This window comes from Salvelinus sp. IW2-2015, linkage group LG10, assembly GCF_002910315.2.
Source record: "Salvelinus sp. IW2-2015 linkage group LG10, ASM291031v2, whole genome shotgun sequence".
In the NCBI taxonomy this organism is placed as follows: domain Eukaryota; kingdom Metazoa; phylum Chordata; class Actinopteri; order Salmoniformes; family Salmonidae; genus Salvelinus; species Salvelinus sp. IW2-2015.
In genome coordinates, this window is record NC_036850.1 from 22,426,955 (window position 1) to 22,439,553 (window position 12,599).

At 41.7% G+C, this 12,599-nt stretch overlaps 1 long non-coding RNA gene across 2 annotated transcripts; it reads right to left on the reverse strand.

The window, feature by feature from the left end:
* Nucleotides 1–851: 851 nt before the first annotated feature.
* On the reverse strand, nt 852–8,050 carry LOC111969550 (uncharacterized). Of its 2 annotated transcripts, XR_011480514.1 has the most exons (5): nt 7,981–8,050; nt 4,753–5,051; nt 4,347–4,406; nt 3,986–4,032; nt 852–1,475 (listed from the first exon to the last, which is right to left on the reverse strand). It is a non-coding gene; the product is annotated as an uncharacterized lncRNA (long non-coding RNA). The 2 variants fall into 2 exon arrangements; XR_011480513.1 differs by lacking the exon at nt 7,981–8,050 and having other exon boundaries at nt 4,753–5,192.
* Between the last annotated feature and the right edge of the window lie 4,549 nt (nt 8,051–12,599).

Sequence of the window (12,599 nt, forward strand, 5' to 3'; positions counted from 1 at the left end):
AACTGGTTGACAATACAAAATACATATATTTTTCAAACACATTGTGGATCACACAGTTGAGACACTAAAAGCAGTCAGTCAAACATTGCACAGAATTCCTTGGAATCCTCTAAAATAGATTAAATCATCTGGTGGTCCCGTGTGGCTCAGTTGGTAGAGCATGGCRCTTGCAACGCCAGGGTTGTGGGTTCATTCCCCACGGGGGGACCAGGATGAATATGTATGAACRTTCCAATTTGTAAGTCGCTCTGGATAAGGGCGTCTGCTAAATGACTTAAATGTAATGTAAATGTAAACATGATTGCCATCTATACATAAAGTACAGTAAATAAGAGGACATTCAGGAACTTCTAAGAGGTCTGTGATAGAGGATGAGACGGCAAGATTTGGAAAGACATTCACATTGTTACCTGATCAAAAGTAGCATTTCATKATGGCTGGACAGTTGGCAAAAAAGATCACACATTTTTCAAGGGAACCATCTTTACAAAAAGAACAGTCAGGTTTATCTGAAGGGAATGTTTGTGTGTCGACCAGTCTCAATATCGCGAGGGGCCACGTCACATCTACATTAGCAAAAATATTAATTAGATAACTGTACATGCATCAGGTTGTCACAAAAGTGCATTTAAAAACAGCAGTGTGCACAATTTGTTACTTTCTAATTACCTTCAGTAAAAAAATATAAATAAATCCAACTATGTTGACCTTAAAGAAAATCTTTGATCATAAATATGTATTTGAACAAGTCTTGTCAATCCCATTATCATAAGAGGTGTAATCATACAATAGAACATAATGGTTCTGGTATCAGACATGTGATACAGTATAATGACAGTACAGTAAATTGTGCACATCTGTATAAACGTCTCCCCGAATAGGGAACACAATGTAATGCTGACAATGATCAACCGTTAGAAAGGTTGAAGAAAATCACAAGTACAGTAGTTGTACAGTAAGGCTGAGGGTTTAAAGGGATTGTTTAGGATTTTACACAACTTATTGTTAGGCTCCTCACTCTGCCAGTAGTCTTTGGGCCAGGAGAAACAGTAATGCATGGTTCAGTTCCCTTTAAACAGCCACTTCAAAACTTCACATAACTTAAGCCACCACTAGCTAACGCTCAATAGAAGTGAATGGGACATTGCATTTAGAAAGCACTTTCAAAAAGATTCCACCGGAGCAGACAGCAAAAAACATGCCCCTGAGTTTGATTGATTAGAAATGCTCATGGCAAGCCCGCAGACAGGGCAAAATCATAGTGTCTAGCCAACCTTAGTAACAGAGACATCATTTCATTGTTCTGCTGTGTCCATTGATGTGTTTTGATTTAGAACATAGGTGGACGATGGGATCTACAGCTCGGCAGAGAGGTTCTTCCTTCAACTTTTGTTAACGATTCCTGATGTGTAGTACTACACCGCCTAGGCATACTGGTACCAGTACCAGCCAAGCAAGATGTTCCACAGGTAGACCTTTAAAGGCAGAAAAAAATWACTTATAGTACTCGATTATTTCCTGGTTCTAGCATTAACATAAATTAACACAAATTGCCATACAATTGAACCAATGTTATGTCATGATTTGTCATGACAGAAAATGACTTGATAGCACTACTGCGGGGAAGTCCTTGTTGTCACGATACTAACATTGACTTTGATATAATACTTGTGGTATTAGATACGCAATATGGTGAAAAAACATGCCTAAGTCAATGTACTGTATAAAACATGTGGCTAACATTCCATCTGAAGAGCTAATGGGTATGCAGGCTTTTGTTACAGCCCTGCTCAAACACCCAATTCTGCTTTTCAAGGTCCTATTGAGCAGTAGAATCTGRTGTGATAAAGTATTAATAAAACATTGAAACAATTACAATACTTTTTGAAAAACCTGAAAGTAAAAAAAGAAAGACCTAACGCCCAGTTAAAATGTTGACTAGTATACTTTGAAGCAAGCTAATGTGATTAATATCTTACAAAGTAGCGTATGCATTCAGGTATCAGGGGAGATATATTGACAAAATTAGATTTAATTATCAATTTCCATGTGTTCTATATTGCTAACGTTCTCTGTATCATTGTAGGGAAGAATGCAATCTCAGCAGCTTTCATGTGGTCCAAAACTTGAGCGAATGACAAATTGACTTACACAAATTATACTTTTACAAAGGTAATGCACCCGCAGCGCTGGAAAGGTGTTGTTTAGGACATGTTCTATGGTTTCCATGGTGTCCTARTAGTGGCTTAAGAACAGAGCTCCCGTAAATTTGTACATTGTTGTTTATTTTTAAAAATCTCTTGTTTTTGATAACATTGTTTTTATTGCATATATCTGGGGTTTTGGAGCCACGGATTTGCAAATTGACTGACAGGTTAACACTTCTTGGCTTGGCTAGCTAGCTGGCTAGTGTTTTTGTTAGAAAAATACATCTGGACACAGTACAATCTGTTTTGATTCAGCTGGCTGCAAATTCCTGATCTTTTGAGAACATCATTTGAGTCGCCGCCTGAAGTGTGAGAGGAATGGGAGATAGTGGAATCCTGCAGTGCTGAGGGCTTGTAGAGTGGACAACTGGCTACTACTCTGAACTTAGTGTGGTGAGCCAGCGGGGACTGCTGAGGCATCACCGAAGTGGTGGTACACAGAGAGGAAGAGGAGAAGTCCTGTGGTATAGCAGAGTACCAAATGTGTACGCAGAGCAGTGTTGTAAAATAAAGGAGCGTTGGGATTGTTTACTTTTCGAATTCAAGCCATTTCTCCAACTGTCTACACATTCAAATGAATAGAAGACGCGTACTGGGAGATGCATTGTTGGGAATTGTGGGGAGGTTCGCGGTCGGGCTGTGCGTCCCCCGCAGTTGGTGGTCTCAGAGCCGCGTAGCCATGTCACAACAGGACACAGGAATACCGCGTCTCAGCGTTTCATTAATGGTCCCCAAATAAGGGACGGATCAGATATTAAACTGACAGGAACAGATTTTTTGTAACAGATACTACACTATCTTAGCCAAAAGGCAGTCAAGTATCTTAACTGTCAAACTAAATATGGCCAGAGGAGCCAGATGTGCACATACATACAATCATACACATTCCAGAACATATTGGCACACACCATATCCGACCAACTTCTAACTCCTGATCAGAGGTGATCATAACATCGAGTTTGAAAACTTTACTTTCTAGTTCTACATGAAAGATTCCAAAATAACTTGGAATGTATTTTAATTCAAATATAAACAGATCTCCCGTTATTTAGAATGTTGCTGTGCATTAGTTCACACCATAGCTGTCTCTGTGATGTTAAAATGTGGCCTTTCCATGACAGATTGACAGGGTTTTCACTTGATACAATTCTGTTGGTTCTACTGCAACACACAAGCTCATTAAGTGCTTGGTAGATTTTATTTTATTTTTTAATTTTACCCCCTTTTTCTCTCCAATCTCATGGTATCCAATTGTTAGTAGTTACTATCTTGTCTCATCGCCACAACTCCCGTACGGGCTCGGGAGAGACGAAGGTCGAAAGCCATGCGTCCTCCGAAACACAACCCAACCAAGCCGCACTGCTTCTTAACACAGCGCGCCTCCAACCCGGAAGCCAGCCGCACCAATGTGTCGGAGGAAACACCGTGCACCTGGCTACCAGGCTAGCGTGCACTGCGCCCGGCCCGCCACAGGAGTCGCTGGAGCGCGATGAGACAAGGATATCCCTACCGTCCAAACCCTCCCTAACCCGGACGACGCTAGGCCAATTGTGCGTCGCCCCACAGACCTCCCGGTCGCGGCCGGCTGCGACAAAGCCTGGGCGCGAACCCAGTCTCTGGTGGCACAGCTAGCGCTGCGATGCAGTGCCCTAGACCACTGCGCCACCCGGGAGGCCTTTTGGTAGATTTTTTTATACTATTTGAACCCAGTTCTGCTATTACAGCACATAATCTGCTCAGCAATCTAGTACAATTTAAAGATCAAACGACGATTATACCTGGTATGGTTGGGGGGCTGCTGTGGTGGTTGAACTCTCAGTGCTACCTGAAAATATATTGTAAGCTAAATACAATTGTCATGCTTGAATAACAAATACTTCTGCACTATAAAAACAGTTCTCAGCGTTTCCCAAACTTGGTCCTGGGGACCCCAATGGGTGCACGTTTTGTTTTTTGCCTTAGCACTATGCAGCTGATTCAAATAATCAAAGCTTGATGAGCTCATTATTTTAAATCAGCTGTGTAGTGCTAGGGGGAGAAAAAATTAACCAAAATGTGTACCACCTGGGGTCCCCCGGTTTGAGTTTGGTAAACCCTGCTCGATGTACTTCCAGGTTAAAGATCAGGTGACAATTATACCTCCTGGTGTGGTTGTAGATGGTTGGGGGAATGCTGTGGTGGTTGAACTCTCAATACTTCCTGAAAATACATAAGCAAAACACACTTGTCATGCTTGAACAACAAAATTTCTGTACTACAAAAACAATTCTTTATTATCTACTTCCTAGTCAAAGATCAGGGGACAACAATACCTCCTGGTGTGGAGGTTGTACTATCTGAAAATACTTCATAAGCAAAATAAACTTCTTTAGTTTGTGTTAAATAGTGCTGCAATGTTTACAATAGCAATACCAGCTTAATAACTGATGTTTCATCCCTTCAGTACAGCTAAGCAACAGTGGAACTTTAGAAACYGCTCTACTGTCACATGTACTTCCAAACCAACTTTTTTTTGCATTAAAAAGATTGACAGAAGGCTTCTTACTTGGAATTTGAATTACAAATCTCTTTAGAAATGTAGAAGCACAGTCCACATAAGTGTTCCTTTTCATCATCTTTGGTTACATTCCAAATTACAACAGCAAGGCCGTTGGCGTCATTCTTCAACTGGATCCTGTCCTGATAACGTGGATCCACAGTCAACTGACAGCTTCTTGCTATACTCGAACACTTGGCCAATTTTCTCTGTACATAGACTGAAGTTTGACAACGGACACTGGTCATCATCAGGTATTTCTATGGATAAAGACTCCCCCACACGACAACGAAGTATATCCAAGAAAACTGTAAAAATATGAGAAAAACCATATTCACTGCACAATTTTTACAGCCACAGCAAAAATTATTGAACATGAAATAATGTTACTCCCCAGGCTTATTTTCAAGATGCTGGTGCTATCTACATACACTTTCCCTCAGCCAACACTACAGAACAGGGGGAAAAAATCAAGTAAAGCAGTATTTTTATGTATTGACTAATAAGTTGTGTCAAAAATGTGCCCTAAGCGACCTATAAATGGACAAGGGCAGATTTTCTTCAATYCCGTCAGTCATGTTGACTGACTCAAATTTATGCTGGTGGAACCTCTGCTGTAGGGMAGCCATGTTACATTTTGTAAACGAGCTATTGATATAACAGCTGACCATGCAATAGCTGAYCATTGTAACCAGGGCATGACATTAAKATTTCGGTGAACCAGTGTCAGTGTCTGGTGGGCAAAAAATATTCACAMGCCACTCAGACTATTAACTAGCTCTCAAGAACCCAAGGGGCCATACAGCCATTGGGTTCTCATTCAAACCATTGACAACAGCAGAAAATGTGTACAACACCTTGGACGCTCTGTCTAACTGTTAATAATCATTACGTGCAATATGCCTTTGAAATCTCAAACTACTTTCATATCACCCCATTTTAAAACACAGATTCCYACAGAGGGGAATCCTGAGCTAATAAGAACTCTGGTCAGTGTTCAATAAAAATCTGTGGGAAAAAAACATTTKGTATCTCTAAAGTTATTTTGGATAATAATTGAGTGTTTAAGATTTGCAAAATCCCAGATTTTCATTAAATGCAATAAGAAATGACATTCAAATAATGTTTTTGCTTTTTAAATAGAAATTCAAAAGCCCAAAATTGTGAACATTAAATTGCCAAAACATTGAAAATATACTTAGTTTGCGTTTGATTAATTWATTTTTTCCATTCCTTAGTCATCATCTCATCTCTGCTCAGGCAGTAACAGCCAAACATTAACTATGTACTCCCCATACTATTCTGTCTTTAGTCATCCTATTTATACTGAACAAGAATTTCAATGCAAAATGTAAAGTGTTGGTCCCATGTTTCATGAGCTGAAATAAAAGACCAAAGAAATGTTCCATATGGACAAAAAAACGTATCTCTTAAATTGTGCACACATTTGTTTACATCCCTTTTAGTGAGCCAAGACCCCTTTGCCCCTTTGGCAAGACAATCCATCCACCTGACAGGCATGTAATATCAAGAAGCTGATAAAACAGCRTGATCATTACACAGGTGCACCTTGTGCTGTGGAAAATAAAAAGGCCAATAAAACGTGCAGTTTTGTCACAACAAAATGTCACAGATGTCTCATGTTTTGAGGGAGTGTGCAATTGGCATGCTGATTACAGGAATGTCCACCAGAGCTGTTGCCAGAGAATTTAATGTTAATTTCGCTCACAACCGCAGACCACGTTTAACTACACCAGCCCAGGACCTCCAAATCCAGCGTCTTGACTTGTGGTATCGTCTGAGACCAGCCACCCGTACAGCGGATGAAAACTAGTTTATACAAAGAAATAATTTTTGCACAAACGGTCAGAAACTGTTTCAGGGAAGCTCATCCTTGTGCTCGTCATCCTTGCCAGGATCTTGACCTGACTGCAGTTTGGCGTCTTAACTGACTTCAGTTGGCAATGCTCACCTTCAACGGCCACTGTCACTCTGGAGAAGTGTGCTCTTCACAGATGAATCCCGGTTTCAAATGTACAGGGCAGATGGCAGACAGCGTAGCGTGTACGGCATCGTGTGGGCGAATGGTTTACTGATGTCAACGTTGTGAACAGAGTGCCCCATGGTRGTGGGGTTATGGTATGGCCACGCATAAGCTATGGACAATGAATAMTATTGCATTTTATCGATGGCAACTTGAATGGACAGAGATACCGTGACGAGATCCTGAGGCCCATYGTGCCATTCATTCTCCACCATAACCTCATGTCAGCATGATAACGCATGACCCCATGTCGTAAGGATCTGTACACAATTCCTGGAAGCTGAAAATGTCCAAGTTCWTCCATGACAGCATACTCACCCATTGAGCATGTTTGGGATGCTCTGRATAGACATGTAGGACAGCGTGTTCCAGTTCACACAAATATCCAGCAACTTTGCACAGCCTTTGAAGAGGAGTGGGACAACATTCCACAATCAACTATGCAAAGGAGATGTGTCGCTGCATGAGGCAAACAAATGGTGGTTACACCTGATACTGACTGGTTTCCTGATCCACGCCCCTACCTTAAATGTTTTTTTTTAAAGGAATCTGTTTTCCCAGTCATGTGAAATCCATAGAATAGGGCCTAATGAATTATTTCCTTATATGAACTGTAACATCTTTGAAATTGTTGCGTTAGTATTTACATCTTTGAAATTGTTGCGTTAGTATTTTTCTTCAGTGTAGCTAGGCTAGCTGCAGACACGTGACAAAATCATTTTACTAGCTCTTCAAATTAGATAAGGCATCATTTCACGAATTTGATTTGCCTACAAAATGATTCGATTTATCTCCAGATAAACTGCGCGTTAGCTGCACAAAAAAACGGACTAAACGGAATTCAAGTAATCTGAACAGACATCGGTCAATTAGTTGTTTAATACCCCCCCACCCCACCAAAACAAAAATTTGGTTAATTGTTCATCACTAGTCAAGAAGCGTTACATTACATTTAAGTCATTTAGCAGACGCTCTTATCCAGAGTGACTTACAAGTTGGTGCATTCACCTTATGATATCCGTTACAACTTGGATTAAAAGGTATTTTAGTTGAGGAATGAGAATTTTAGGGAAGGTAACATGGATCTACTATTTTGCACTCAGTCTATTCGACTAATTTTCTGGTGTTGTAGTACATTTTCAAGTATGTTACAAAAATACTAAATTCCAATTGTATAATTAATTAAAACAAACCAGCTTTCAACTGGCTGGAAGGCAGGCTGGAMAAGAMCCAGATTATAACTGGGCCAACACTCAAACACCTAAAGAGAAATTGACAAACCCATTTTCAATAATCACATTCATAGTAACTTTATAACCAAGTGACTGTTAGGATATTACCATTATTTATGTATTAGCTAATTAGTATTAGTTAATGATATCCTTAGCTAAGAATGTAACTCCAATGATGTGTCCACCTGTGGTAAATTCAATTGATTGGACATGATTTGGAAAGGAACACACCTGTCTATATAAGGTCCCACAGTTGACAGTGTATGTCAGAGCAACAACCAAGCCATGAGGTTGAAGGAATTGTCCGTAGAGCTCCGAGACAGGATTGTGTTGAGGCACAGCTCTGGGAAGGGTACCAAAAAAATTCTGCAGCATTGAAGGTCCCCAAGAACACAGTGGCCTCCATCATTCTTAAATGGAAGAAGTTTAGAACCACCAAGACTCTTCCTAGAGCTGGCCCCCCGGCCAAACTGAGCAATCGGGGGAGATGGGCCTTGGTCAGGGAGGTAACCAAGGGAAAAGATCTAGTCAATTGTACAACTGAATGCATTCCACTGAAATGTGTCTTCTGCATTCAACCCAACCCCTCTGAATCAGAGAGGTGCAGAGGTCTGCCTTAATCGACATCCATGTATTCGGTACCTGGGAACAGTGGGTTAACTGCCTTGCCCAGGGGCAGAAGGACAGATTTTTGCCTTGTGTCATGACGTGGCCCTTTCTGGTATAGATTGTGGCCTCTCCCTCTCTCTCCTACACCCAGGTTCTGTTATCTCAGGTCGTAAATTCCTGGCGGAGACTCTCTCCCCGTGGTCCGTGAACACTTAAGGGACGGGTATGATGAGTGTGTTTCATTTGGTGACCTCAGAGAGGACAGGAAACACACATAACTATATCTCTGAATATGTACATTTCTCAATTATGGGGTTTGCATCTAATTCTTCTATAAAATGAATGAGTAAAGATGGAAACTATTTGTGAAATTATGTAACATGATGTTAAACCTTTAATGTGAAAGAACTGTATTCCCTAAAGTTTAACTAAGTCATTGGCCCGCCCCCGTGAGCACAGACATGATCTGGCTTCATAGACCCGCCTTTTCTATTGTTACGAATAAAACCCCCTCCTGAGGAAATCCTCTTCAGACCACAAAAACCTCAGTATAAGCTAAGGTTGTAATGTGTTGAATTCCTAGCCATACCACATGGAGCATTGGCTACACGGCAGGAAATGGTGAGACTCTGAGACTATCGATCCCGACAGAATAAGAGCAAATCTTAGATACCAATTACTAGTCTGCAACTAGAAATTATGTCAACCTGGGATGCGAAGACCGACAAACGCCGAAACATCTATCCTAGGACAACAGTTCTGAATGATACTCTGAAGTATCCATTCTAACCACAAAATACTTTTTCAGGGAAGCAGAGAGACGCTCGGATGAACTCTCCAACAGACAGACGGACAACACACTGAGCGTAAATATATATTGATTGCAGTTATTCCCGAATGAGTGAGCTTCATTTGCAAAGGATTAGCATTTCAATTAATATAATCATCAACTGTGTAGTGAATCCTTTTTGTCTTTCCCGCTGTTCTCAGTCCACACCTACTTCCCTTTGTCCACCAAGCCGTCATATCGGCTTAGCCCACTAGGGAACCTTTCCTATCATTTCCTTGTAACCATATCTACTGTGTTGGTTTGTTTATGCATTTATGTGATTTTTTAGTTAGTAAATAAATGATTAAGCCAATTGGTGTATGAATGTTTCAAAGTAAAGGCTGGGTTCGTGAAGATAAACTAAAATTGTTGGTTATATTTTTGTGGGGATGTTAACGTTATAAATTCCCCTTATATCTGCAAAAACCTGCCAGGATCCTGCACTGGGTTTTTAGCTGCATTGGCTAGAAAGGAGAGCAGATGTACAGTCGTGGCCAAAAGTTTCAGAATGACAGAAATATTAATTTTCACAAAGTTTGTCTGCTTCAGTGTCTTTAGATATTTTTGTCAGATGCTACTATGGAATACTGAAGTATAATTACAAGAATTTCATAAGTGTCAACGGCTTTTATTGACAATTACATGAAGTTGATGCAAAGAGTCAATATTTGCAGTGTTGACCCTCTTTTTCAAGACCTCTGCAATCCGCCCTGGCATGCTGTCAATTAACTTCTGGCCACATCCTGACTGATGGCAGCCCATTCTTGCATAATTAATGCTTGGAGTTCGTCCGAATTTGTGGGTTTTTGTTTGTCCACCCGCCTCTTTAGGATTGACCACAAGTTCTCAATGGGATTAAGGTCTGGGGAGTTTCCTGTCCATGGACCCAAAATATCGATGTTTTGTTCCCCGAGCCACTTTTGCCTTATGGTAAGGTGCTCTATCATGCTGGAAAAGGCATTGTTCATCACCAAACTGTTCCTGGATGGTTGGGAGAAGTTGCTCTCGGGAGATGTGGTTGGTACCATTCTTTATTCATGGCTGAGTTCTTAGGCAAAATTGTGAGTGAGCCCACTCCCTTGGCTGAGAAGCAACCCCACACATAAATGGTCTCAGGATGCTTTACTGTTGGCATGACACAGGACTGATGGTAGCGCTCACCTTGTCTTCTCCGGACAAGCTTTTTTCCGGATGCCCCAAACAATCGGAAAGGGGATTCATCAGAGAAAATGACTTTACCCCAGTCCTCAGCAGTCCAATCCCTGTACCTTTGCAGAATATCAGTCTGTCCCTGATGTTTTTCCTGGAGAGAAGTGGCTTCTTTGCTGCCCTTCTTGACACCAGGCCATCCTCCAAGTCTTCGCCTCACTGCGTGCAGATGCACTCACACCTGCCTGCTGCCATTCCTGAGCAAGCTCTGTTACTGGTGGTGCCCTGATTCCGCAGCTGAATCAACTTTAGGAGACGGTCCTGGCGCTTGCTGGACTTTCTTGGCGCCCTGAAGCCTTCTTCACAACAATTGAACCGCTCTCCTTGAAGTTTCTGATGGTCCGATAAATGGTTGATTTAGGGGCAATCTTACTGGTAGCAATATCCTTGCCTGTGAAGCCCTGTTTTTGGCAAAGCAATGATGACAGCACGTGTTTCCTTGCAGGTAACCATGGTTGACAGAGGAAGAACAATGATTCCAAGCACCACCCTCCTTTTGAAGCTTCCAGTCTGTTATTCGAACTCAATCAGCATGACAGAATGATCTCCAGCCTTGTCCTCATCAACACTCACACCTGTGTTAACGAGAGAATCACTGACATGATGTCAGCTGTTCCTTTTGTGGCAGGGCTGAAATTCATCCCCCTCCTCTCCCCTGTAACTATTTCCCAGGTCGTTGCTGTAAATGAGAACGTGTTCTCAGTCAACTTACCTGGTAAAATAAAACAAAAATTAAAAAAAAAAATAGAAATATATATAAAAAAAAAAAAAAAATTTCCCTCCTCTTTTCTTTTTCCCCTCCCTTTCCCCCTCCCCCGGTTTGTTGTTTTTTTTTTTGGAAGAGAGATTTTTTTTTTTTATATATATTTCTTTTTATTTGTTATTTTACCAGGTAAGTTGACTGAGAACACTTCCAGTACAAGCAACGACCTGGGGAAATAGTTACAGGGAGAGGAGGGGATGAATTTCAGCCCTGCCACAAAAAGGAACAGGCTGACATCATGTCAGTTGATTCTCTCGTTAACACAGGTGTGAGTGTTGAGAGGACAAGGCTGGAGATCATTCTGTCATGCTGATTGAGCTTCGAATAACAGACTGGAAGCTTCAAAAAGGAGGTGGCTGCTGGAAATCATGTTCTTCCTCTGTCAACCATGGTTACCTGGCAAGAAAACACGTGCTGTCATCATTGCGTTTGCACAAACAGCGGCTTCACAGGCAAGGATATTGCCTACCAGTAAGATTGCACTAAATCAACCATTTATCGGACATCAAAACACAAGGAGAGCGGTTCGAATTGTTGTTGAAGAAGGCTTCAGTCGCCCAAGGAAAGTCCCAGCAAGCGCCAGGACCGCTCCTAAAGTTGATTCAGCTGCGGAATGCAGGGCACCACCAGTACAGAGCTTGCTCAGAATGCAGCAGGCAGGTGTTGAGTGCATCTGCCCACGCAAGTGAGGCGGAAGACTTTGGAGGATGGCCTGGGGTCAAGAAGCAGCAAGAAGCACTTCTCTCAAGGAAAAACATCAGGGACAGGACTGATATTCTGCAAAAGGTACAGGGATTGCGACTGCTGAGGACTGAGTAAAGTTCATTTCTCTGATGAATCCCCTTTCTTGAAGCATTTGTTTGGGGCATCCGCGAAAAAAGCTTGTCCGGAGAAGGACAAGTGAGCGCATACCATCAGTCCTGTGTCATGCCAACAGTAAAGCATCCTGAGACCATTTATGTGTGGGGTTGCTGTCTCAGCCAAGGGAGTGGGCTCACTCACAATTTTGCCTAAGAACTCAGCATGAAGTAAAGAATGTACCAACACATCCTCCTGAGAGCAACTTCTCCCAACCATCCAGGAACAGGTTGTGAGTGGGAACAATGCCTTTTCCAGCATGATAGAGCAACCTTACCATAGAGGCAAAAGTGGGTCGGGGAACAAAACAGC